The sequence below is a fragment of the Podarcis bocagei genome (genome assembly GCF_964188305.1).
Source record: "Podarcis bocagei genome assembly, chromosome: 7".
Taxonomy (NCBI): Eukaryota; Metazoa; Chordata; class Lepidosauria; order Squamata; family Lacertidae; genus Podarcis; species Podarcis bocagei.
The window spans coordinates 16,789,570-16,816,538 of record NC_138132.1 but is presented as its reverse complement, the minus strand read 5'-3'; the positions used below and the strand labels follow the sequence as shown (position 1 = coordinate 16,816,538).

At 48.8% G+C, this 26,969-nt stretch overlaps 2 long non-coding RNA genes across 4 annotated transcripts in view; both read left to right on the top strand.

Annotated features, from left to right (window-relative positions):
* The window catches only part of LOC308590178, a 39,222-nt gene extending 34,144 nt beyond the window's left edge, over window positions 1-5,078 (top strand). For all 3 annotated transcript variants that reach the window (XR_014009706.1, XR_014009707.1, XR_014009708.1), the window contains exons 2-3: window positions 1,567-1,973; window positions 2,005-5,078. This is a non-coding gene — a long non-coding RNA (uncharacterized lncRNA). The remainder of the gene's footprint in view (window positions 1-1,566; window positions 1,974-2,004) is intronic.
* Window positions 5,079-10,248: 5,170 nt separating this feature from the next.
* LOC308590173 lies at window positions 10,249-20,578 on the top strand. Its single transcript, XR_014009701.1, has 2 exons — window positions 10,249-14,801; window positions 17,664-20,578. It is a non-coding gene; the product is annotated as an uncharacterized lncRNA (long non-coding RNA).
* The last annotated feature ends 6,391 nt before the right edge of the window (window positions 20,579-26,969 follow it).

The window sequence follows — 26,969 nt, the reverse complement described above, 5'->3', positions numbered from 1 at the left end:
GCCGCTGTCCCCCGACTTGGCTAGAAGGCTGGCGGGGGGAGAAGCCTGCTCCTCCCCGTCGCCGGCCCCGCAAACTCGGGAGACAGCGGCAGGGGCGCAGCGCGCCTTTGCCGCTGTCCCCCGACTTGTCTAGAAGGCTGGCGGGGGGAGAAGCCTGCTCCTCCCCGTCGCCAGCCCCGCAAACTCGGGGGACAGCGGCAGGGGCGCAGCGCGCCTTTGCCGCTGTCCCCCGACTTGGCTAGAAGGCTGGCGGGGGGAGAAGCCTGGTCCTCCCCGTCGCCAGCCCCGCAAACTCGGGGGACAGCGGCAGGGGCGCAGCGCGCCTTTGCCGCTGTCCCCCGACTTGGTTAGAAGGCTGGGGGGGGAGCCTGGTTTTGCGGGAGGCGGGGGAATCCCCCGCCTCCCAGGAAAGCCAGGAGAAGCCGTGCAGCCCTTTTAAAAGGCGCGTGGCTTCTGCCGGTTTTGCGGGAGGCGGGGGAATCCCCCCGCCTCCCAGGAAAGCCAGGAGAAGCCGTGCAGCCCTTTTAAAAGGTGCGTGGCTTCTGCCGGTTTTGCGGGAGGCGGGGGAATCCCCCCGCCTCCCAGGAAAGCCAGGAGAAGCCGTGCAGCCCTTTTAAAAGGCGCGCGGCTTCTGCCGGTTTTGCGGGAGGTGGGGGAATCCCCCGCCTCCCAGGAAAGCCAGGAGAAGCCGTGATCTCTTTAAAGGGTTTGCACGGCTTCTGCGGGCTTTGGGGAGAGGTGAGGGAATCCCCCCACCTCCCAGTAAAGCCAGGAAAGCCCTGTGCAGCCCCTCCGCCAAGGAGAGGCTGCACGGGGCTAAAGGGGAAGCCAAAACAGCGAGCGGGATCCATCCCGCTCGCTGCCTTGGCTTGATCCATAGCTGCACGCAACCCCTCCGGCAGGGAGAGGTTGTGTGCAGCCTGTACGCTGCTCTTTGGGGCTGCGGGGGGGGGGGAAAGATTTTTTTTCTTGAATTCCCCCCCCTAAAAACTGGGTGCGCCCTATGGTCCGGTGCGCCCTATGGTGCGAAAAATACGGTATATAATTAACTAGACCTCTCTCCTTTTTCCTTTAGCCTAGTTGGAGGAGGGTGCCTCTGAACATGGACAGAGTATCTCTCTCTCTCTCTCTCTCTCTCTCTCTCTCTCTCTCACACACACACACACACACACTGTCGTTACTGGGGTGTTGCATGTTGGATTTTGGATGTAGGAAATGGTCTTATCACTCCCTGATCCTAACCTAGCTTGCAAGGTTGTTGTAAGAGCAAATTGTAACAACCCAGTGTAACTTACCCTGAGCTCACTGGAAGAAGCATGTTATGCAAATGAACAAAAGACATAAAAAGAATTAAGGGGAACAGAAGGTTGTTTTTTTCTAGAGAAGTTTGTTTCCCCTGTGCTTCTTATTTTCTACAAAAGAATAAGCCCTTTAAAATTAGGGGTTCAGGTATTCCCCACCACCACCTGAGAACTCAAAGTGATTAAACTACAAATGCACTCAGAATCTGCTAAACTCAGCTTTGCTTTATTCGGTTTGTACAAACTTTTCTCTCTTTTTTTCTAGACTAAGAACCAGAGAACCCATTTCTGAGCCCCACTGAAGAGAAATGGGGGAAGACCCTAGAGGTAAGATTGTTACATGAACATTATTTCCCCTTATCGGTAAACATCATTTCACAAGCAATTTGCACATTTAAAACGACAACAAAAAGAAGTATTCTGGCCTTCTGATCTTGTTCGGTCTCACAACAGCTTTGCTGCTGATGTTCCCATTTTGCAGATTGGGAGCTATAACTTAGGACAGTGATGACTTCCCTGAGACGGCCCAATGAGTTCATTGCTGCCCAGAGATGATGAACTTAGATTGTTCAGATCCTGTGCATTGTTAGTAGTTTGCCCTGGCTCTCTTCTCTGCCACCAGACAGTTGCCTCTACCCATCTTCCTTATCTTGACTCCACTGGAAGGTTCAGGTATTCCCCACCACCACCTGAGAACTCAAAGTGATTTAGCATCTTTATCAGGGCTGCTTCAGTAATTGCAAGGAAGCATCGAGAGCGAAGCACTTCCTCTCCCCACCAGTGGTGTCAAGAGGGGAATGATGGGCATGTCCGCTGTGCCAGGGGGTGAGGAACCTTTTTTCAGCCAGAGGGCCACATTTTCCCCTGGACAGCCTTCCAAGGGCCACATTGGGCAGGGTCAGAGGCAAAAACAAGCAGAGAAACATGGGCAGATTTTACCTTTCTGCTGCAGGCTAGTTCCTACACAAACTCGCACACCCCATCCAGACCAGAAAGAGGCCTTGTCAGGCAGGCAGAAGTGTTTAGGGTGTGAAGCAGGCTCAGTGTTGGGCCATGGCCTGTTGAGAGGGTGAGACGCCAGGGGAAATTTCCAACAGGCAGCCAGATGTTGAGTGCCTGGGACTCAGGTTCCCTATCTCTGCCCTTACAGGGACATGAGTGTTCTCCCCTCTGCTTTGGGCAGATGTACTTTGTCCTGTGTGAGAAATAAACGCCACCTCCTTTATTTATAGGGAGAGGAGGCATATGTGGCTCGTGCTTCCTGTCTCTTACCACCCGTTCGAAGAATTTAAAGTAGCTGGTGATTGTACTGTGCCCCTCGCAGACCCCCAAGCGTGGCGACCCCTAGTGAGAGGCTGTCATTGCATCATACCCTTCCTGACTAACCCTCCCATTCCTTCCCCACCTTTCAAAGGGCGGGATGGGTGTAAGGTTTAGTGCTGCTGGGACACAGGAAGGAGGGGTGCTTAGCACCAAAGGATTGCCCACCCATCCCTCCCCAGGGTTCTTCTGTCTTGTCTCTGTGCGGGAGAAACGCCCATTCATTTCAGCAAACCATGCACAGGAGAATTCCCTAGAGGACATTCTAATCAGGAGGAGAGATTTGCCTTTTGAATGTTCAGCCTCAGGCACCCAAATAACTTAGGCCGGCTCTTGCTGTCGCGAGCCACCCACTTCAACACCTCTGTGACATGACTGGCACCGTCACTGTGAAGAGTCTTTGTACAGCAAAGCGTGGCGATGAGCGTAATCAGCCTTTCCTTCTGCTCTTCCGGGCCATCCCTGCAAATCTGGGTTGAGTTACTTTCATATTTTGAGTTGATTCACGGTTTCCTCTTACACTCTGCAGTGAGTCAGCGCTTTTATTTTGAAAAATCGCTATTTTGTTCTGAAAAGAACCGGGCGAGGCTTCTATTCACAATTCCGCTGCAGAAACATTTATGTTTGGAGCAGCTGGAAGCAGCTTTGGCTGGGGAGAGGGGACCAGAATCCATTAAGTGGCTAAGAGGCTAGGGTACCCCACCTGTGCACTAAGCATCTGTCTGTGCAGAGAGCGGTCGATTCGAAGTGTTTGATGCCCTCACCCAAGCTGCATGGGAGCGTCCGGTTTGCAGATCTGTGCCATACATTTAAAGCACATGGCTTTTCCCAAAGAATCCTGGGAACTCTAGTTTGTCAAGAGCGCTGTGATTTGTAAGTCTGCGGGGAGGAATACTACGCTTCCCATGATTATTTGGGGGAAGCCATGTGCTTTAAATCTATGGTGGGGGTTGTGACCTCAAAGCATGTTTAAAGCACAGGATTCTTTTGGTGGGCGGGTGCTTTAAACTTATGGCGTGTACACTCCCTAGTGACCCTTCCCCCTTCATTCTGCATATTTAGTTGTGCCGCACAGCAGTGCAGAAGGAGCACAATTTCCATTTGGAAGCCAAGATGGTGACCGTAAACAACATTAGCTTTTATTGCTGCTGCATCACAACTGTTGAGTCATTGTGATGTCCACCAAGACCTCTAGATCCTATTCACATGTATTGCTGGTAAGTCAGATGACCCCCCCCCCCATCTTATATGTGTGCATCTGTTTCTTCCTGCCTAAGTGCAGAACCTTACATTTGTCCCTATTGAAATTCGCTTTCTTAGCTTGGGCCCAGTTCTCCAATCAGTTAAGGTAGTTTTGAATTCTGATTCTGTCTTCTGTGGCTACCCCTCCCAGTTTGGTGTCACCAGCAGATTTGATGAGCAGTTCCTTCATCCAAGTCATTTACAAAGCTGTTGAACGATGGGCTCAGGTCAGGACCCTGCGGCACCCCACTTTCTCCCAGAATGATAAGGAACCATTAGAGAGCGCCTTTTGGGTTGGGTCAGTCAACCATCTTGCAAATCTACCTAGCAGTTCCAGCCCACATTTTACCAGCTTCTCCAGCGGAATACCATGGGGGACTTTGTCAAAAGAACTCGAGATACACTATGGTTCAGGGTACGTTCCTGTTTCCGTATCCTGACTTCCTGGTGCAAGTGAGCCAGTGCGAGAAAGGCTCAAGTGGTGCTTTTAAAACTCCCAGTGCCAGTTTCTCCCCACCTGCAATCTGAACCCTCTGGATTGTCCAGGCCAGGTTTCAACAGGGATGAACTAAGTTAAAATTTCCTTGCCCAGCCATGGATTTGCTGGGAACTTTGGGCAGGCCACAGTTTATTGAGCTCAGCTTCCTGTCTCTAGAATTGCATCCTACCTTAGCACTCAAATGCTCAAGGCCTGCTGTGTGTATTCAAGCTGTCACTCCAGCTCAGATTTAGGGCTCTTCTTCCAGCAACAGGTAATCTGGTTTGGGGAGGGGCAGGGAAACCCAAACAGCAGAATCCTAGGTCCTTAAAGCATTCAGGATCCCAGGACCAGGACACATATTTATCTTATTTTTGAAGAAAAAAGATGCTGATTTGGGAAAGAGACTGCTGGATTAGGCCAAAGGCCCGTCTAATCCAGCGTCCTGTTCCCAACTAGATATTCACATGCAAGCATGCAAGGTGGAACTGAGCGCAACAGCACTCTCCCCTCCTATAGTTTCCAGAAACTGCTAATTAGGAATATTCCACCTCTGACCAAGGAGGTAGGGAAATCCATTCTGTAAGCAAAGTGTGTGTGCACGGTTTTTTTTAATGTTTAAAAGGGGGCAGTGGGAAGGAACAAAAGCCTCAGGCCCCCTTGGCTACCCCCTAACAGCACCCTTGTTGCCCAGCTTGGGCCCACTTAACACTGTTGATTAAAATAAGTAAATAAAATTCCAGGACCTGCATTCCTTGTTCCTCCCCCCCAAAAAAAACAAAAACAACAACAACAACCACCCCAAGGTGATTGAAATGAAGTTTGTACAGATCAGCTTAATGTGTCTAATGCCATAAGGTAGGCATTTTTTAGCTCAGACTCCTAGACTCTGTGTGTGTGAAATGACATTTCATTTGGGTTACACACATAAATATTAAGCCTAAACACTGCTCAACAACTACCTCTAGCATTACATTATATTATTTTATTATTATTATTATTTTGAAGCACAGTAAGGTGTCTGAGATAAAACATGTTACGTTATCATCTGGTTAAACTTACAATACCGTAGCAGAATGCTGGTGGCGAAAGAGCTCCCCCTTGTGCATTTTCTCTGAAATTCCTCTCTTTAACCCACTGCCGCTACCCTCTTGCATTTTGTCCTGTGACAGCCGTCCTTTCTCTTTGTCGCCAGCTTCTGCAGGACGGTCCATAGAACAGGCTCACCAGCCAGAAATAAACTAGCAGAAGCGGCGGGGGTGGGGGAGACACCCTCTTTGTTCAAAAGACAGTGTGGGTCGTTTGAAGAAGAATAAGTGGGGGAGAGAGAGACTGTCGTGCCACATAGCCCAAGTCAGTTGCGCATTCTCTTTCACGGTCACTCGTAGCTGAGGGTCTTCCATGAACACTGTTTTAACCATGTGTCCGTAATTGACTGTGGAAGCCAATTCTGGATCCACACGTCCTTCCACAGTGGGCACATAGGTCTCCAGGTGGGAGATGATCACGGTGAGGATTTGCCAAACGTGCCTTCCTCTTAGCTCATTTCTCCCTTTCACCCTGAATTTTTGCTTCTTCAAAGTCCACAACGCCTTCAGTAGAGGCTATTCTCCTGTTCAAGGGCTTGCAGGCCAGTGTTTCTGAATTCTGAATTATCGTCCACCAGCATTTTGCTTTCCATTCTTAAGTTGGGAATAGAGTACAGTCAAACTTCGGTTCCTGAATGGCTCCGTTTTGGAACGTTTCTGCTCCCAAATGCTGAAAACCCCAAAGCAAATGCTCTGGTTTTTGAATGTTTTTCGGTAGCCAAACGTCCGATGCGGCTTCCCATTGAGTGCAGGAAGCTCCTGCAGCCGATCGGAAGCCGCACCTTGGTTATTGAGCGGTTTTGGGAGTCGGAACGGGCTCCCGGAATGGATTAAGTTTCAGAACCAAGGTACCACTGTAGTTGCTTTGGAAGATGATAATCAGGCATCCGAACAGCATGTCCATAGTTGTGCATCCACCACTATGAGAGCCAGTTCCAAGACTACATGGTGGTGAATAATAATAATAATAATAATAATAATAATAATAATAATAATAATAATAATAATATATTTATACCCCGCCCATCTGGCTGGGTTTCCCCAGCCACTCCGGGCGGCTTCCAACAAAACACTAAAATACAATAACCTATTAAACATTAAAAGCTTCCCTAAACAGGGCTGCCTTCAGATGTCTTCTAAAAGTTTGGTAGTTATTTTTCTCTTTGACATCTGGTGAGAGGGCGTTCCACAGGGTGGGTGCTACTACCGAGAAGGCCCTCTGCCTGGTTCCCTTTAACTTGGCTTCTCGCAGTGAGGGAACCGCCAGAAGGCCCTCGGAGCTGGACCTCAGTGTCCGGGCAGAACGATGGGGGTGGAGACGCTCCTTCAGGTATACTGGACCAAGGCCGTGAATTCACAGCTGTTCTGGGATAATGCTCTTAGTTCTCCCACGAGGATGGCAGGTTCTTAGCAAAGTGTTGCCTGGTGGCCTGCCCTTTCAGACACTCTTAATGCTAGTAGGCCCTGCTGGCCTTATCTGGCAGTGGTAGACAATAGCTATTGGACAGGTGCTCTGATCAGCACCTTGGCAATGGGGCAGTGGATCATCTTATTACAATAGCCAGCCTTCCTTTCATGGAACTCATGGCAGCAGAACATGAGGTTCCCAGTCGGGGCCTGCTGCCAGGTAGAGACCAGAACCACACCTGCTTAGCTTCAGTACTGTTGCTGTGTTCTATGCCGTCAGATCATAGGCTTACAAGAAACTAATTTAATTCTTTCTTTTTAAAAAAATCAATTTTATTAAAGGTTTCAACCTAATATACCATCAAATTCAAACTAAACTAAAGAGAATAATAAAAAACAATACATCAAACTGGAAAAAACTGGAGAAAAAAACACATTAATAATAATCCTCATACGATCCTCATAAAACACAAAATTATAAATATATGCAGCGCTCAGTCACTGTTTTATCTTACTCTTCACACATACAGAGAGTTGAATCCTCCCACCTGGGAGAGCTCCCCCTTCCTTAGTCTCCCCCTGAGAAAAGCCACTCTGACCTGCCTCTCATACAGCCCCCTTCCTCTTCTCTCTGTCAGCCCCCGTACGTGTCTTCATTTATCACAAATATAATTTTTTAGACGTTAAGAATACTAGTGAATACCACTAAGAGAGCCACCAAAAATCAAAGATCACACAAGAAACCCAATCTCAAGAGAAAAGAAAAAGAGATGACAGAGAAGAGAAAGTAAAGAAAGGTTAAAAATAAGAAATACTACCATTTCCCTATTTGCCAATTGTGAATATAACTGTTATTTATAGTATTTAACACATATACTCCAGAGCAATTCTAGCTGTAAGTAACATCTAGTTATTGTGTTGAAGAAACTCACTCTGTTCTTCCTTCTCTCCTCTCTCCCTCTCTCCCACAAATCCCAGTCTTTTTCTTTTTCTTCCATAGCCTTGCAGGTTTTTCTGCCCTGCGCTGCAGGCCTCTTCGGCTCCTCCAGGCCATAGTCCACCCAGCTCCTGCCGTGGTTTTGCCGGTTGCCATAAACCCGTAGATCCGAACTTGCGGTACGACTGCCTCACACAAGCTCGAGTCTGTGGGTATGTGTCGACCTTGGCCAGGACTTCCAGACACGCTGTTGCACCCGGACCTTCTCTCTAGTGTTGGGGCTTAGATACGGACCCCCCTGAAAGTTGGCGAGAGCTGATGTCCCTGCAGCAAAAGCAAGCAGTGCGACAATTTCCAGATCCCCGTTCTCTGGAATCATTCAGCTGAAAAAGGGCAGGGGAGAGCACAAAACGTGGGAATTTAGCTTCCCAAGAACCTCAGCTTTTGTTTATTTGTTTATTTTTAAAACAGCAAGATCCTAGTCCATATGCCTCTAAAAAACACACGCTTGGAAGTGTGTGGCAATGCCTGCTGAAATTCCAGAATCCAGAGAGGTTGTTGTGTAAGATTTTAGTGAATGGGGGCGGACAGGCCTTCAAGTGCCCTACATAGCTCCACACTGCTCCCTATGCTAAGCAAATCCAGATTCAGTGGTGCAAAAATTAATAACAATTATGATGATACTTTATAAATAGAATAAATTATGCAGAGGAGAAACAGCGAACGTTTGCCCTACCGGCTAGTTTAAACAGGTTGCAGCATTTGGACTGCCTGGGAAGACATTTTTCTTTTTCTTTTCAGCAAACAGTTGGCACAGCCCTGCCAGCCAGCCCCATGACCAGCACCAGCAGTTGGCAGGGCTGGCACTTGCCAAGCCCCAGAAGCTGCTGCAGATCCCCTCGCCAATCCTCCCTGCTAGGGAATTCGCAATCTTCCAGGCCTGCAAGTTGCTAGATCTTCGTTCCGATTTATAGGCGCAGAGTCTGTAAATGCTGCCTAGAAGCAACAACCTTTGCCCTGGAAGTCTCTTCCCTGTATCTCATCTGCTTTGAGGCTGCCTGTGATAATGCAGGGATAGCCTGATTTTGAACCAGAAGGATCCCTAAGGGCCTCTTACCCAAAAGCCCATGAAAATCTGAAGCCAGGTCTTCTCTCTCTTGCATATAGCTGGGTGGAAGCCAAACATATATGAGAAGAAAACCCATTCTATTTCCTCAAGGCAGTAGGTTTCCATGATCTTAGAGGGGGCTAAATTGGCCTCTTTCTCTTGGGTGGTAGAGCTGTGTGAAAACCTCTGTCTCCTGCAGCTGGACTTTCTCCTAGCCAACGAATGACTGGTGTCTTCAATCTGCGACGCAGCTTGTCTCCTCCTGCTGGGGGTCCTGCCACATTTCCAGACGAAACCTGGTTGGGAAGCTTTCTCCTCTCCATCTCCAACTCCTGCTGCGTGGCCTCGTGTTGAGGTAGTAGGTTGTATGGTTTAGAATAACACCATCAGGAGATAACTGTACAGCCTCCTAGCTTTCCCTGGGGCAACGCCACCATCCGAGTTGGTCCACTTGGCAGCGGGGCGCCAGCCGCCATAAGGGTGAGTAGCAAGCAAGGTGACTCCCTGTTGCTGGAAGCGATTTGGCTTAACCTCAGAAACTCCCTGTTGCAGTTTCCTCATGGGGTGGTGCACCGGAAGGCGAGCCACGCGCCTAAAGCTGTAGACTGGCTTGATGAGACCTGGAAATGGTTTGAGAGAGGCTCCACTTTGTGTGGCACAACACACACACACACATTTATTTCGTCTACCCACCTATTTGGTTGGAGGAGAAAGTTGCACGCCAGCAGAGACCCCTCTTTGAAATGTCCTTCTAAGGGGGCTGCTGTTCGTGCATCGCCAAAAAGGAGGGGACGGGTCTGCATAAAATGTGCACCTGCTAATTCATATGGATAGGTGCAAATGTAGAAGTAAGCACTGCAGTTTAAATGGAAGTTAAATGCATTTGACCCTACTGTGACAGAGGGGGATGAAATGACTCGTGTGCCTTCTCAGTCCGCTTTCTGGGTGCTGCTAACTTAAAGGAGAAGTGGAAAGGACCCTCCTGCCCACCCTTAACTATGGTTTTTTGTCTTTAAACCATACTTGGTCCAGGCAGCCTTTCAAGCAGAGAACTGTTAGCTTAAATTATTATCATTATTACGGTTATCAGCAAACAGATATACAGTTTAGAAACAAAAACCAAGCAAAAGACATTTCGAAGCATATTAAAGGTAAAGGGACCCCTGACTATTAGGTCCAGTCGTGGCCGATTCTGGGGTTGCGGTGCTCATCTCGCTTTACTGGCCGAGGGAGCCGGCATACAGCTTCCAGGTCATGTGGCCAGCATGACTAAGCCGCTTCTGGCGAACCAGAGCAGTGCACGGAAACGCCATTTACCTTCCCATCGGAGTGGTACCTATTTATCTACTTGCACTTTGACATGCTTTCGAACTGCTAGGTTGGCAGGAGCAGGGACCGAGCAACGGGAGCTCACCCCGTCGTGGGGATTTGAACCGCCAACCTTCTGATCGGCAAGCCCTAGGCTCTGTGGTTTAACCCACATACTTCCATCCAGTGTTTTCTCGAGGTTTGCAGGTACAGCATTCTTCAGCCGCCAAATGGCTGGGTGAATGGGGATGTTTTCAAATTCCTCCTGAAACTTAATAATGAGGGAGGCAGGCACTCCTCACTAGGATACATGGCAACCCTATATCTTCAGAAATCTTGGGGCCGGAGGCAGACATCTTTCTCCAGGTTCAGTGGCTGGAGAGGTGGCTGAATACAATTTTCAGTGGTCAGGAATGAAGATCCAGTGCCTTGCAGGACTCCTTGTGGCTAGCGGAAAGCGCACGATTAAAAACTCAAGATTGCCGATTCTGCATAATGCGTTACATAGAACAAATCTGCAAGTTTGCGTGACAGTTGCCTTTCTTTCGGTGCAGGCCATTGTTCATGTAAATTACACAACTGTCTGGAACATGCTCAGTTGTCTTCTGGTGTGAGAGTGTGTTGCGTTTGTACGTATATAGTTTGGGGTGTGTTTTTTCCCCAATTGTGTTTAAACATGTGTATTGTATGGGAGGCTTAAAGACAAAGATTCCGCGGGTGCTGACCTGCAAGGGATGCCAGGCTTCTGGGGGTAAAAGGATTGGAGAAATGGACCTGACCTTGGAGAGAAAGTGGGCAAGGTGGATGTCTGGAGCAGCTGTAAGAAATGATACTGAGCCTAGGAGAAAGACAGGGGAAGGCGTGCAAGTGCTGGAGATATACTTGTTGCGTTTTTATCTTGCCCTTCGCTCAAGGGTGGCATGCAAGGCCTTTCCAGATGGGAAAGGATGGCGCCGTCTCTTTATGTGAGGTGCTCAAATGCCATGTGCTGCGCAAGCAACACGGGAGCAACAGATGGCTTTGTGAGTCACATTAGGGGAAAACAGAGGGCACCGAAGAAGCCCGGGACCACATACGAGGAGGCAAGTTCATGCCTGGCCTTAAGGGCATGTGAAGATGTCAGCTGTGCACGTTGCCCCTTGCGCTAAGTTGTGGTGAGGCACATCACCGTGTGATATGCAGGGTCTCTCCACGACCTTTCTGCTGCCCCTTGTGTTCACCCCTTGTGTTCACTCAACTGGGCAGAGAAGGATTTGTGTTACGTTCCCTTGGCAGTGGATGAGCAAAGTGGAAGAGATTCTGTGTGCAGGACTTTGGTGTGTGTGTGTGTGTGTGTGTGTGTGAAGGGGGTACTTATTCCAGATAAATTATTATGGAATCTTGTTTTATTTTAAAGCATGATCCTAGGGGAGTGACCTTTTGGTTCTGCGCACATGGAGGGCAATACGCATTTACAAAACTGCAGGAGTACGCAGATCGGGTTGTGTTTTGTAACCTTTGGGAAATAGTGTGTGGTCTGAAGCAGCTCTTTGTTTTACTGCGTGAATTGTCCTTGTCTGTGCTGTGAGCGACTGTCTGGCGTGGTGTGGAAGCTATATTGTGAGATGTAGCCTTTGTTAGCAACACAAAGCCCTTGCAAAAGCAACGCATGGAGTTGGGAAGTACCAATTTATTTATTTTTTAAGGGTTGTACCTGTGGGGACAAGGCATGCACTTTTTGGGGCGGGGGCAGCTGCCTGCATGGGAGGGGCTGCTTCATTCGCAGACGGGCCATTTGCCTTGCGCCTCACGTGCCGTTGTCTAGGTACGTACACGCGTGTGGTGCATCTGTGCTTCATGCGTACGCTTAATGTGGAGAACGTGTGTATTTCAAACGTGAACATGGGGCGCGCGTCTCTCTGGGGCAGACCAAAGGTCTCTTGGCTCCAGCTTTCGGCAACGATCAGGCATGACAGTGAGGGCCGTGCCCATTTGCCCCATGTAATTTAAGATACACTGCCCCTGTAAATGGAGGCTCCATTCCTCTGGCACGGACGGTTCCGGCTTGTGCCTTGCAGCACTTTTTTTGTCATTTTCACGCGAGGCAGCCATGCGTGGCTGGCATGCTCTTGACCTGTGGCGGGCCATGCAACATGGCATGTCTGGCTCTCGGTCCATGTGGTGTGGCTTGCGTCTTTTGCCTTGCATTTGCCAGCCGCGTTGTGCCGCGCTGCACGCTCTCGTCCGATGGGCGCAGAGTGTGGCGTGGGTCTGTTTGGGCTCAGCCCCACCTGCCTAGCTCACCTGCCGCTTATTGTCTCGGTTTGCTGCCATTTGAATTTTTCCCAGCCAGCTCCCTCCCTCCCTCTCCGCCGCTCCCTCTTCTCCCCTCCTTCCCTCTCTCTCACTCTCTCTCTCTCCCCGCCCTCCCTGCCGTCTGGATCCAGGCAAGTCTGATAAAGTTCCATTCCAGACAACAGCCGCATTGCGTTGCTACAGCATAGACAGCGGCCCAGGGAGAGAGAGAGACATAGAGCCAGAGCTAAGCGATGATGGGGAGAAAGAGAGAGGAGAGCATCCATCAATAGGCACAGCCACCCATGAACCACAGCCAAAGCCAAGGACGGAGGATGGCAAGCGAGGAGGGCAGAAGGAGAAGAGGACCAGAACAGGTTAACCTTCCCTGCATGGGGAAATTCACCAGCCCTGACCTGCGGGGTGGGAGAGGGAGGGAATTGGCAAGGGAATAAGGAGGACCAGGATGGAGACTGGAGGAAAGGGGCTGGGTGGGTGAGTGCAAGAAACAGGCGATGAAGAATAAGGGGAGGGGAAGGGGCTGACACAGAGCAACAAGGAGGAGAGAGGCGATGAGGCAGAGGTGCTGGAGAGGGTGGTGGGTGGGGGGACAGGTGGCATGTCAGGGGTAAGAGGGATAAGGGGAGATGGGTCAGCCTTTGCGCACAAAGCTTGGGTGGTGAAGGGGATTGGCAGGTAGGTTAGTGACCTTAAGTTTGGTGGTGAGGAAGGGGGAATGTGTGGGGTTTTTGTGTGGGAGGAGGCAACTCACCTTCCTTAGAAAGATGAGAAGCCCCGATAGCTGTGGAATGCTAAATTTCCATCCTGCCTGCCCCCTCCAGGGGCAAGTGGAAGCAAAGATGAGAACAGAAAGATGCACTCTTTCTCTGGGGTTCAACAGTTGCCACCTGGGGCATCTCTCTCTATCTTGTTCTCTCTCTATCTTGTTCTCTCTCTCTCTCTTTCATATGTCATGTGTGTCTTTCTCCAAGGAAGGCAAAATGCATGCGCAGTGTCCCCATCCCTCCCACCCAGCCAAACCAACCGGGGGTTTCTTAGAGAGGTCCCAGCTGCTACCACCCCTGTGGGCACTTCCTGACATAACGCACCCGTGGACCCATGACCTCATTGAGGGATCCAATGCGTGACCCCCCCAAAAAAAATATTGCCTCCCCCTACTCCAAAATACAAGATGGACACGCTGTATGCGCATTGGAACGATTCATGTGCGTGCACACACGCCTCGGGGGCCACACCCACCCAAGGGATTCCCATCCTCAGATGGGAACAAACCTCTTTTGAAAACACTATTGGGTTCTTCTCTCAGGGGGAAAAATGTGCACTCTCTTACACACACACACACGAAGAGTCCTCCAGGACTGGTCAAGGAGGAAAAAATCTGCATGTGAGGGAGCTGGGTGTGGGTGGGTGTGGGAACAGAAAGACTGAGAAAGCGGTTCTTAAGGTTATTCGTCACAGATCGCCTTCCGTTGGGTGCATGGGTAACTACTGTTTGTGTGTGGTGGGGTGAGCTGGATTTGGCAAGTTGAAAGCAATGGGAATTATGTGGCACAAGTTCCTTATAACAAGGAGAGAGGGGTGTGTGTGCCGTGCCACATGTGTGTGCCATGAATCAATCCATTGTGCACCACGGAGGCAGCGTGTTTGAAAGGGGCAGTTTGGCAGGGGTCTGTGAGTGCGCGGAGAGAGGGTATTGTTTGCGGAGAGGATGGCGTGGTTTGCGGGCAGTGGTATCGATGTCAAGGTGAATGCATAAAAGAGATCTCTGTGCGGGGAAACATGTGTGTGCCCGGGGTGTGAGTGCGAAGGAGCGGGCAGGCGTGTTTGCTGTGCGTGCCGTGGCTGCAAATGTTCAAATCCTTGGTATTCCTCTGGACAGAACATGCTCACATAACACAGACCCCAAGCAAAAGTATCTGTTGGGGAGTTGGACCCTGTCTCTGACTGGAGTGTCTGCATCATAGCATGTTTGGAAGATGGCTTGTATCCAGCACAGTCTTGGGCTGAAGGAAGTTTGGTGTATGTGTGCCCATTTGTGTGTGTGTGTGTGTGTGTGTGTGTGTGTGTGTGTGTGTTGTGCATACATCATAAATTGGCCGTAGAGAGATTTGTGTACATGGTTGCTGACTTTGGGGGGCTGGTGGAGTTACCTGCAGATGGTTGGGGTTGTCCATTAGATGTACTTTTTGGAAAACACAAATGTGCTGGTGCAGGTGTCTCTCCTATTATATCACAGAGCCGTTCGTGATGTGGCTTTTGGCTCACCTCGCCCAACGCCTGTGCCCAGCGACAGCAACAAGAAACACACCCTGACCAGGTGAGTTGGTGGGTGGGGAGAGACACCCTTTTGTGTTCGAGGACTGGGCTCCAACCCCTCCAGATCTTCCTCATACTTGGCTGGTTATGCTTTTCCGTTCAGCCCTGATCAGTGTCCCTCGCCTAACCTAGCGAGTCTCCGTGGCGCTGCTCCCTGTGGACTTCTCAAAGGCCACCGAGGACTGTTTCACATGATGGCTGCAGTCAGGTGCCCACCACTTCTTTCGGCTTGTGGGTTAGCCAGTATGCTCACCCTGAGCAGACACTGCCACTTTCTCACGTCGCCTCAGATCAACGCCCGTTGGCAGCAGACGAGGCAGACAGTCCTCTCACACAAGGGCTGAGTTCAACAGGGCCCCAGAGCCTCTTTTGAACTTTCTGGGCCAGCACATTTCCCTGACTTGAAGCCTACCCAGAGACTGAGCCGGCCAGAGGAATCAGCCCCCTGACTGCATTGAAATCCACTTCACCATTCGCAGCAGCAGGGGGACAGGCGCAGTTCTGTGTCCTCTGGCATATGCTGGAACATTCCAGAAATGTAGGCCCATCCCTTATCCAGAGTGTAAGGGAGTCTCTCTGGAATCTTAGCAGGAACTAAGGCCCAAAATGCAGAAATGCCAAGAGCACAGCTGGTACAGGCTGAAGCTGTCCCACCTATGAAATGCTACCCACTATTGAGGTTGAAACATCCCGGTGGCTTCTCCTTGCCCACCTACTTTCCACAAACTTCTCAACTGGCGCTTATCGAAATGGAGATCAGGCCCAGGCTTTTCTCCAAATTGAAAGCATCCTTTAGAAAACTTTCTAAGAATGGCGCCCTTCAGAACTTTCCCACAATAGTTCTTTTAATTAAATGTGTCTTGCCTAGCCTGCTTTTGTTTTCATATTTGTTCAATGCTTTTTTTAAAAAAAGAAACAGCTTATATCCTCCCAAACAGCCTTCCCTCTTTTTAAAAACCTTTTTTTAAGATTCCACTTCTTATTCTTCTTATTTAGCAACTGGCTTTGATGCTCTCTTTTGCCATGACCTGCTTGAGTTCACATTACCTGTTCTCAGTGTGGTTCCCCACCACCACCACCACATTCTCTGCCCTTTTGTGATTGTATTTTCTTCGGGGCACACCCTTTGGGTTGCACGGTGAGGCTCAAGACAACTACAAATTTTCGTAGTAAAACTCCCACCTTGTTTGGGGGTGTATTTTCCTGTGTCCATTTTCAGCAACTCTTGGCTGTAACACATTACAAGTGGGATGGGAAACCTGTGTCCCCCAGACGTTGCCAGACTCCACCTACCACCAGTCCCCCACCAGCCTGGCCAGAGATCAGGAGTGACAGGAGCTGTGGTCCAGCAGCATCTGGGAGGCCCACACATTCCCCCCATCCCTAGTACTCCAGCGATGCACTGCCCTGAAAATGGTTAGCTTCTGTAGAGCATCGGTCTTCAGCTGGTGGTTTGGGTCACAGCCTAATCCAAGGTGGGTTGCAACAGGAGCACTTCCCATTGTGCAATTGTATGGTAAAAGATTAAGAAATGGGTCCTCAAATGCATGTTTGAGTTACAAGTGCATCCTGGGTCTGAAAAGGTGGGAAGCTTCTGCAGAATATTAGGAGAGGTGAGTGGCAGGAGGGAGGGAGGGGAGACAGCGGGACATGTACCTTTGCTGCATTTCGATCCTGATTGCTTGCCTACCATTGGGGCAGGTAATAGCGCTGCAAAGTGACAGTGGGCTGTAGCCAACGCTCATTCTTCTCAGAGCAGACCCACTGAAATTAACGGGCACAACTGATTTAGGTCCATTAATTTCAGTGTTGTCTAAGCAGAAATCAGATGGACCCAGAAGGTTTGGCAGTTAAATAGATCTAGTTGTTGCAGAATAAAAAGGTTGGCTTCCACTGGACCGAGGACTAGGTGGGAGGCTTGAGGAGGTGCCGGACTTCAAGCTTCCCAGGATATTGTATTCTTTGGCCTAGAAATTTTTCTTTCAGCTCTCAGATATTTGGGGACTGGCTACCAATACTAAGTGGTCCTGCATGTTTCTGGGAGGACACCTTGTGCGTGTTCAGGAAAATTTCTTGTTCCTCTTACTTTCCATGTCCTAATATTTGGTGTTGAGAATAATGATCCAGCCCTGGCAAAACTGGAATTGGATAATGGTGAAGATGATTTACACAGCCACCGATAGCTCCCTGGATGGCTTACAGCAATGATTTTAGTTACAGATAGGTAGCCGTGTTGGTCTGCCATAGTCAACATAAAAAAATTCCTTCCAGTAGCACCTTAAAGACCAACTAAGTTAGTTCTTGGTATGAGCTTTCGTGTGCATGCACACTTCTTCCAGGTATCTGAAGAAGTGTGCATGCACACGAAAGCTCATACCAAGAACTAACTTAGTTGGTCTTTAAGGTGCTACTGGAAGGATTTTTTTTATTTTAGCAATGATTTTAAAATGCAATATACAATAATAATTACAAACCAACAATTAGTAATAATAATATAAACCTTACTTGCATAAAGCAGCCTGAATTTAAAACAATTCAAACGCCTGAGTGAATGCAAAGGTATTTACTTGGCACTGAAAAGACCACTAAGAAGATGTGAGGTGAGAGAAATGGCGTCAAAGAGACCCTGCTCTGAGTGCCAAGTGAGGTGAGCCGAGTGGCTCCAAAGGAGAGATCCTTTTTGATAGTGGCACCATAGCCTGCCTTCAGTGGCAGTCGAATGCTTTATGGTATTTCTGGTGCCTTTTTATTCACCCAGATGTTTTAACTGTGTTTTAAACCCAATCCACAAACTGCCAGATAATTAGATATGAGTTATGTCAGAAAAGCAACAGGGCGTTCTGTTTTGTATTTTAATTTTCAGGGGAAGCTAAAAAAGAGAATCACGTTGAAAGAAGTGACCCAGTTCCGCTGAACTTAAAGGATGTCATTAAGGCGTCTTTGCATTTCCAAAGCGGCTGCCATCCTTCTGCTTTGCTGCCTGCCTTGGCGAAGGAGGGGAGGTTTGGGGATAAAAACGAAACTAGAGAACGAGAGTCGTCCAAGAGACTTTGAGGACCTGCCATGATTTTTGTGTTGCAGCAGTTGAGGAACGGAAGTTTGCTTGCTCTTTTTATTCCTGTCTTGCTAACCTTATGGTGCCTTGTCTCTCACCTGTTTCCCCCCTCCCAGGTTAAGGAGTCACATGGGGGAACTACCTCCTCCCCACCCCTGCCTGCCCCTTCCTGTTATAGTCCCATTATCCTTTCTCTGCCTTCCTGCTTCCTCATTTCCCGGCATCCTCTCTGTCCCTGAGACCCTTAACCTGTGAGGAAGCCCAGAGGTCACAGGTGAGGTTCTTGGGAACTGAGCGGGTAGCCCACCCCCTGCGACCCCCAAACGCCAGGGTTCTTGCCTCGTTCCCCCAGGACGGAGCAAAGGGTCTCAGTAGCACAAACTACTAGATGCATTGTGAAATACTGTGGCTGTCTTGGTCATCCAGAATGGTGAAGAAAGCAACTGCTTTGAGTGGATTCTATCCTATGCTGCGGGGAACACCCAAACTCACAGAAAAGCTCTTAAGATGAATGGTTTGCACAGCATCGGCCCGATAGGGTGTGTGATCTTTGTGCTATATACCTCTGGTCTCAGAGCTAGAACCCATACTGCTCCCATGCAGAATTGTCCCATGTCCAGCATTACCTTCTATCCTGGGTACCAGAACCACAGAGGCTTCGCCTGTGTCAGCAGTTTGACTAGTGAAAAACTGAACTTCCTCCCAAAGGAAGTTGCCCTGCTGTAGCTGTTCTTGCCCACTCTTGGGGGGTGTTATCGGAGACAACAGAATGCAGAAACGAACTGGCCTGAGCCAAGTTGGGAATGTGCATCTTCGTTGGCTTCTAGTTAGGGCTCGCTTTCGCAAAGAACCCCTGGGAACTGTAGCTTTTGTGAAGGGACCAACAAGTCTCTCTCTCAGGATCCCTGGACTTCTTGTTCCCTGCTGCAGCTCCTACAGTTCCCAGGATCCCTTGGGGGAAGAGACAGCAACATTTACACTAGTAAACATCAGTAATGTAAGAGATGCTCCCCTTGTGAATTGGCAGTGGCAGTGGCACATATGGTACTTCCTCCCTTGAGTCGAGGAGTTTTCGGTACTTTAACCGAGGTTGGGAGAGCCTTTCCCAGACCTCTAAAGTCCTCCACAGAGGCACAGCCGTGAAGCTTGAAAGGTGCTGTTAACCCACAGCCCAAAGTTATCCCTGGCTGCCTGGAATTGCCATCCATCCCCCGCCAACCCAGCATGAACCGCGACTGATTTCTAGTCACTGCATCAAAACATATTCTAAGCAAGCTGGTAATTTCTGGATTTTCCTGATTGAACCATTACACATAAATCAAGGGAGCCTTAACGCTGCCTGACCTTCTGCAGTAGAATGTTTTTAACACCACTGAGAAGCATCTAAAGATAACTGGACGTGCTCAGCTTTGAGGTGTTCCTTTATTAGGTAAAGGTAAAGGGACCCCTGACCATTAGGTCCAGTCGTGGCCGACTCTGGGGTTGCGGCGCTCATCTCGCTTTATTGGCCGAGGGAGCCAACGTACAGCTTCTGGGTCATGTGGCCGGCATGACTAAGCTGCTTCTGGCGAACCAGAGCAGCGCACGAAAACGCCGTTTACCTTCCCGCCTATTTATCTACTTGCACTTTGACGTGCTTTCAAACTGCTAGGTGGGCATGAGCAGGGACCGAGCAACGGGAGCTCACCCCGTCGCGGGGATTCGAACCACCGATCTTCTGATTGGCAAGTCCTAGGTTCTGTGGTTTAAACCACAGTGCCACCCACGTCCCTGTTCCTTTATTACATGTGGTATAATACCAAGAATGACAAAGTACTCACGGTTGGGTACACGGACTAATCCTTCCACACATATGTGGGCAACCCACAGGCAGTCATCAGAGGTCCCATGTGGCCCACTCAGGTGTTCAAGTTGCCCCCAGCTGCCAAACCTGTGCATGCAAAAGGCCTCCCTGCCCTTCTCAGTACTGCTCCATCCCTGTTTTACTTGGACCTCTGCCATTGTTTAAAACCACCATTTTCCTCTCAGTGTTGCTCCACTAGCACTTTCCACAAACGTCTACCATTATTTAAAACAACTACATTTTCTTCTTTCCAGTGTAGCTCCCTATCACTGCACTCCCAACCTTCCCCTCTTCCGTTCCATAGCTGCCTCTTGTGGGGCAGATAAAGCATGTGTAGCCCTCAAATATTCCATAGTACTTACTCAAACCTCTGCTCCTGTTCGAAAGTGCCACTTCCTCTCATTTTTCTCCATCCCAGCTTTAGTCAAACTTAACCCTGTTGTTTTAAAACACCACTTTCCCCTGCTCAGTGTCCTCCCTCCCTTGCCATGGCCACTATTCTTGTGCAACCTGCCTTCAATCTTGCTCCGCGATCCTGCCCCTGACTTCATCCAAATCCAAGATTGTGATGAGGTACGACATCCTTACATTTTTATTATAGAGGGAGATATGACTTGTTACTTCAAGCTAAACTGTGGGAGGCTGGTTTTTGTTTGTTTTTTTTACACCTTCCCCACCCAAGGGAGCAGGTTTGACAGGTGTCTCTGTGCCTTTAAGGCTCCTCAGAGGGAGACACCATCAAATGACTGATCCCCTCTATCTCAGCAACATCGGGGGTCCACCATCCCACCTCAAGAAGAAACTGAACAGGAGGACAGTAGGGTCACTTTAGCAAAACCTGATGTGTGTTTTTCTGTGACATTAAAGAACATGCTATCCAGCCCTCTGTTTTTCATATAGCCTGCCGTATCCCAAGGACTCTGTGTAAGTAATAGGGGTAAGTTTGAAAAGAAATTGGAATATGCAACCGACAGTGCTAGTGAGCTCTTGTCATGCTCCATTTTAATGTTACATGGCAAAGGTGAATGATTTGCTAGTGGTATGGAGACCTTCACTCAAGTGTGAGGTCTGTTAATCGCATAGACAAGACATGTGGTCTGTGCTTTCAGAGTGCAACACAGCCTACAGCTAACTGGCTGCACGTTCTGCTGTTGCAATTCAAGTGAGATATCAAATCCATGAACGGTCATTTTTCCTAAACAGGAGGATGGATGGTAAAGTTCATACCTGCTGCCTGTCTTCTGCAGGTTGCCCTTCTCAGTTATCCTGGAGAAGTGATACAGGTGGGGCAACCCTATTTCCAGTGGGTGATTCTAGGTGGTTGTCTAGGGCAGCACTTTTGCTGCAGCAGCCGCAGGCTCAAACCCTTTTCCACTAGTAAAAAGGTAAAGGGACCCCTGACCGTTAGGTCCAGTCGCGGATGACTGGGGTTGTGGCATTCATCTCGCTTTACTGACTGAGGGAGCCGGCGTACAGCTTCTGGGTCTTGTGGCCAGCATGACTAAACCGTTTCTGGCGAACCAGAGCAGCGCACAGAAACGCCGTTTACCTTTCCGCCGGAGCGGTGCCTATTTATCTACTTGCACTTTGACGTGCTTTCGAACTGCAAGGATGGCAGAAGCAGGGACCGAGCAACGGGAGCTCACCCCATCGTGGGGATTCGAACCTCTGATTGGTAGGCCGTAGGCTCTGTGGTTTAGACCACAACACAACCGTGTCCCTTTCCCACTGGCACCTCTCTACATATGCTTTTACAGTCTGAGACCAGCAGAGGGCAATATCTGAATGGAGTAGCATCCAAGGAAGTATCATCCAAGCAAGATCCCTCGAGGGTCCAGCAGCTGTAATGTTAAGTGAGAAATCCTTGGGACCCGAAGTCTGGTCTGATGCTGTTGTTTTTAAGCAGTGTTCAAGTGGTCCTTTGCTATATTTCTATCCCAGCTTTTAATGCAGATGTTCCCAAAGTGAACAGTTTGAAAACAGCAGTAATGAAAGTGGGCTTTCAGGATGAGAAGCAGCATATGGAAAGGAGAGATCTGTCACATGTCCCAGGGGATATAATGGACACTATTCATAAGGTGCTCGCGGGCAGCCGCAGATTGTACAGTGCTCTTTATTGAAACGAGCTGGGATTTCCCTGCTACACAATGTGGGAGCTCATTGGTGGGGGAAGTGCCATTTCCCCGCACAAGAGATGTGCCAACTTCAGGTGTGGAGCAGGTAGGTGGCTTTGCTGCATCAGCTGAATAATGACCACTACGTTGAAGTCACATGTTTCCGCAACTATTAAGGGCGGCAGATTACGCTTGTGGGAAATAATGGCCCATCAGGGCTACCGTTCATTCCAGCTTTCTTCAGCCTAGTGCCCCCAGAATGTTTGGGCTTTCTGGGTGGGGTTGATGGGGGCTGTATACCAAAACAGCTGGGGGGCACCAGGTTGTCAATGCTTTTTTGCTGACACTGAGTGAAGGGGAATGGAAGATAACCACACTTGAAAAGGTGCCTGATTTCTGCTGATAATAAAGTTCAATTTCAGTATTGAATAATTACACACTCCTCAAAAGTGGCTTCTTTAAACCTTGGTTTATTGCCTCTGGTGCCTAAAACAACAACAACACACCTTTCAGAAACACTTCTATTCAAGTTGCCTCTGGGTATATTTGAAGCACCTTTGTAAAAAGAGTGCTTCCTTGCCTGTCTTGAGTAAGGTGTGGAATCTGGTTTTTATGCTAAAGCCTACCTGCCCTAGCATGGGAGAGCCTTCACACTGTCTCATCTGAAAGGTAGTATTTTGTATACAGTCACTGCATGCTGCTTCGGGGGCGGGGGAGGGAGGCATTAATCCTATATGATTACTGGTTGCACAGGCGCACACAGCGACAGCAAACACATACACTGACAACTACCAACCTGTCTCTTCTGCCTTTGCACCCTCTTCATTCAGACAGCTGACCAAAACTGATAAAATTCTGGCTTGGACCCCCCCCCCATTTTGCCTGGGTTGCAAAAGCAGTCCCTAGAATTACTTTTGTCCAGCTCAACTTGATGCTCTCCAACTACAACTCCCATCATTTCTGGTCATTGGGAGTTGTAATCCAACAACATCTGGAGGGCACCACATTGGGAAAGACTACTTTAGGGTAGCACTGAACTGGCACTATAAGGGGGGAAACTCCCTCCTATAGCAGCAGCAAGGAACCTGCCATTCCCAAGAGCCACATATCCCTTCTGAGCAACTTTTCAGAGTTTGAGGACAGATTTTAGCTAGGCAAACACACTCGGTGTGAGGAGTGTGGGCCTAGGGAAAGTGGGACTGGCATTGGGCCTCTAGTGGAGGAACCCGGCCCCTCCTGAGGGTCCAAGCAGCCCTTGCTCAAGCAGACCTGAAAGACCCAGGAGCAGAAACGTACCACCACCAAGTTTAAGAAATGAGCCGTTTAAAGCATCTTGCAAAAAGCAAATTGCAACTGGATTTTTACAGCTGGGTTTTTAACACACACAGGAAAGAAGTTAAAAATGTCTGGTGGGAGTGCATTGAAGGAGCTGGCATTTGGACCAAGTGCGAAACCAGCCGCAGAAATGGAGGCAGGGCAGAAGGACATGCAGATTGGAGATCAGTGTTCTCATTCGTTCTCTTATCGATTTAGCTGTCATGGGCAAGAGCACCTTCTGCCTTCTCTGCTTCTCCCTCCCTCCCTCTCCTCCCTGTTTAAAGGACATATTCTCAGCTTCAAGCTGAGCTGTCTGGTTTCCATGGAGACAGAGGTCTGAGGCCTACAGATCCCTCCTCTCTCCCATTACGGCTTTCCACTCTTCCACATTCTCTCTCTCTGCCTCCCCCCTTTTCCGCCTGTCACGATGCCAAGAAAAGCAATAACTGTATAGACAGAAGGTGCCAACAATGCGGCACCTTCCGTCTTGCCAGGGGGAGTCGTCGTCATTCTCTCTCAGCGTCTTTGTTTCAGCAAATGGTCTGGTGCTTTTACCAGCACGCTTAAGACGGGGGTCCTGTTGGCCACAATGAACAGGTACCTGTGGGGAACAGGTGCGTGAATAATAAAACCATTGTCCAGCCCAGCCCATCCAATTCTGGGTCCCCATGTTGTCGTAACAGCAATTTTAAAAAAATACATGCAAAATTGCCTAAGAGTATGAAAACTTAGGGATGGTTTCCAACACGTCCTGTCAGAACAAGGATTTATGCTTGGACAGCAGAACTTCCACTGTGCACCCCTAAATCTGTTCTATGGGTCTCCCCAACCCTCTGGATGAGATTGGTGAAGATAGGGAAAGGGGGAATGTTCCATTGCATAAGAGTAAATCCTTGACCTTTTTCTCCAAAAGACTAAAATAGATGCCAGGCACACCTTGCTAGTATTCCACAGACCCAAAGAACCCAAACGGGGCTAATCTGTAGGGCAGCACCTGCTTCCCCAAAACAAATGCCAGGCCCTCGGGGTTTCCTTAAGCTTAAGGCATCCGTCACCTTCGCTGGCTAAAGTCTAACCGCTCAGCTCTTTCTCTTCGGCCCTATCAGATGTGCACTGTAGCTAGGAGCCACCAACCACTGATAGTCGTGGAAGAAATGTCTGGCTATAGAAAAGCCAAGAGAAAGCAAGATTTTGCTTATCCAAAAAGAACAAATGCAACAGGTTATAGAAATGTGAAACCAAGCTGCAAGGCTACATATACATTATGTTTTTATATATGTTGGAAGCCTCCCAGAGTGACGGGGGCAACCTAGTCAAATGGGTGGAATGATATGATGATTATGATTATGCAGATCAGCACTTCCCAAGGATTGGGCAGAGTCTAGATCAGGGGTCGGCAAACATTTTCAGCAGGGGGCCAGTCCGCTGTCCCTCAGACCTTGTGGGGGGCCGGACTATATGGGGGTGGGGGAATGAACGAATTCCTATGCCCCACAAATAACCCAGAGATGCATTTTAAATAAAAGCACACATTCTACACGTGTAAAAACACCAGGCAGGCCCAACAAATAACCCAGACATGCATTTTAAATAAAAACACACATTCTACTCATGTAAAAACATGCTGATTCCTGGACTATCCGCGGCCCAGATTTAGAAGGCGATTGGGCCGGATCTGGCCCCTGGGCCTTAGTTTGCCTACGCATGGTCTAGATGCTTAGTTATGCCCATGGAATACCTCGTGAGTATCTGGCAGGTGAAGCAGTCCATGCTCAGAGCACTGAGAGGTCACAAATACAGCCAAATTTCATGCAAATAAATGGTAACATTTGCATACTATCACTTGCTTAGCAAATAGAAAGAAGTAGCCCTCTGTGTTTTTTTGTTTTGCTTTTTTACAACGGCGCTGCCAGGGCTAATGTGTGATCAAATGGGTGGTATCCAAATTCTCAGGCTTTTGTTTTGCTTGGCAGAGAGTGTGTGAGCGGAGACTGTTAAGCCCAAGGACTCTTGAGAAGGGATTTGAGAGAGATAACTTGAAGAGATAACCTGGGAGGAAGGAAGTTTCAGGCACAGAGAAGGAGAACGAAGATGCACATTGTTTTAAGAGCATGAGATATGTATCGGGAAGGTTTCTTAATGTTTTATCATGTTTTTATATACATTGGAAGCTTCCCCTGGGCCATCTGAAGGAAATCCTGTATAGGGAAGTTTTAAAAAATGTTTAATGTTTTTATATATGTTGGAAGCTGCCCAGAGTGGTTGGGGCAACCCAGTAAGATGTGTGGGGTATAAACAGTAAAATTATCATGGAAGGGGGTGTCCCTATTTTCATCGGAGAAATGTTGGAGGGTATGGGTGGAATATAACCATGGTGGTTATCATGTCTCATAGGAATATAGGAAGCCATCACATACCAAGTCAGACCAGTGGTCTAGCTGGCTTGATATTGTCTGCACTGACTGGCAGAAGCTCTCTGGGGTTTCTCTTGGGCTGCCTCCAGCTCTGCCTGACGAGAGCAGAGGTTAAACCTGGGACGTTCTGCATACCAAGCAGATGTTCTGCCCTTGAGCTATGGCCTCGCCTGTTGACTTTCCTCTAAAACGTCCCAAAACTTACCTTTCTTTGTCCCCTTGATAATTTTGGCTGCCCTTTGCTGAACCGGCTTCAGCTCTGTGATGCCATTTTAGTAGTGAGGGATCTTTGTTATTGACAACCTGATCCTTACCTCTCTCTTCCCCCCCCCCCGCTCCCCCCCCACCCGACCTCTTTCTTCTTAATGTGTGGGTGTGCTGAACCAAAGGTGACACATGGGCATAGCCAGAATTTTTGATTTTTTAATAAATCAAAGAAGTTGTTGAGCATTTATTTGGAAATCACAGGTAAAAAATACCCCGTAAATAGGACATTGTGGGGGGGGGAGGCTTCTGCTGGAGGGTGGGGCAGAACCTCAGATAAATAAGTACAGTGGTACCTCAGGTTACATACACTTCAGGTTACATACGCTTCAGGTTACAGACTCCGCTAACCCAGAAATAGTGCTTCAGATTAAGAACTTTGCTTCAGGATGAGAACAGAAATCGTGCTTCGGCGGCGCGGCAGCAGCAGGAGGCCCCATTAGCTAAAGTGGTACTTCAGGTTAAGAACAGTTTCAGGTTAAGAACGGACCTCCGGAACGAATTAAGTACTTAACCCGAGGTAGCACTGTACTTTCAGTACTTTTCAATAATATTTGTGGATCTAGGGAAGGCAGCTGCGCCCCCAGGGCTATGCCCATGAAAGTTAAACTGTTCCAGGAGCTCTTCAAACGCCATCTTGGCAGTCAAAATAACCCCACAATTAATTGGTAGTTGTTTGTAACAATGAGCTCATATATGTTTATATTCACTTGCTTTGATGTGGGTTAATTGGCTTTGCTTTGATGCTATCCTTATCTGTGGGCTTGGAGTGCTGAGCTTTGAGCCCAGAAAGTGGAACTCTCTATAAGATTGGGTATTTGCCATCTAAGGCCTCATCTGGTCAGGTGGAGTGATGGGAAGTCCTGGCCAAAGTGCTGTTTGCCGCTTTGTGTTTATAGAATTAAAGAGTTGGAAGGGGACACGAGGGTCATCTAGTCCGACCACCTGCGATGCAAGAATCTTTCACTCATTGTGGGGCTCAAACCCACCACCCTGGGATTCATGCCCTACTTCTTTCATATATCTGCCACGCCCACGAACCTCCCTTTGGGTCTGTGGTTCAGAACAGTTGATGGGAAGTTAAACAACCAACCTGAGTTTGCACTTCTCCAAAGTTTGCAAGTCAGTTTTTGAAAGTTTAAACACATCAAAATGTGCATTT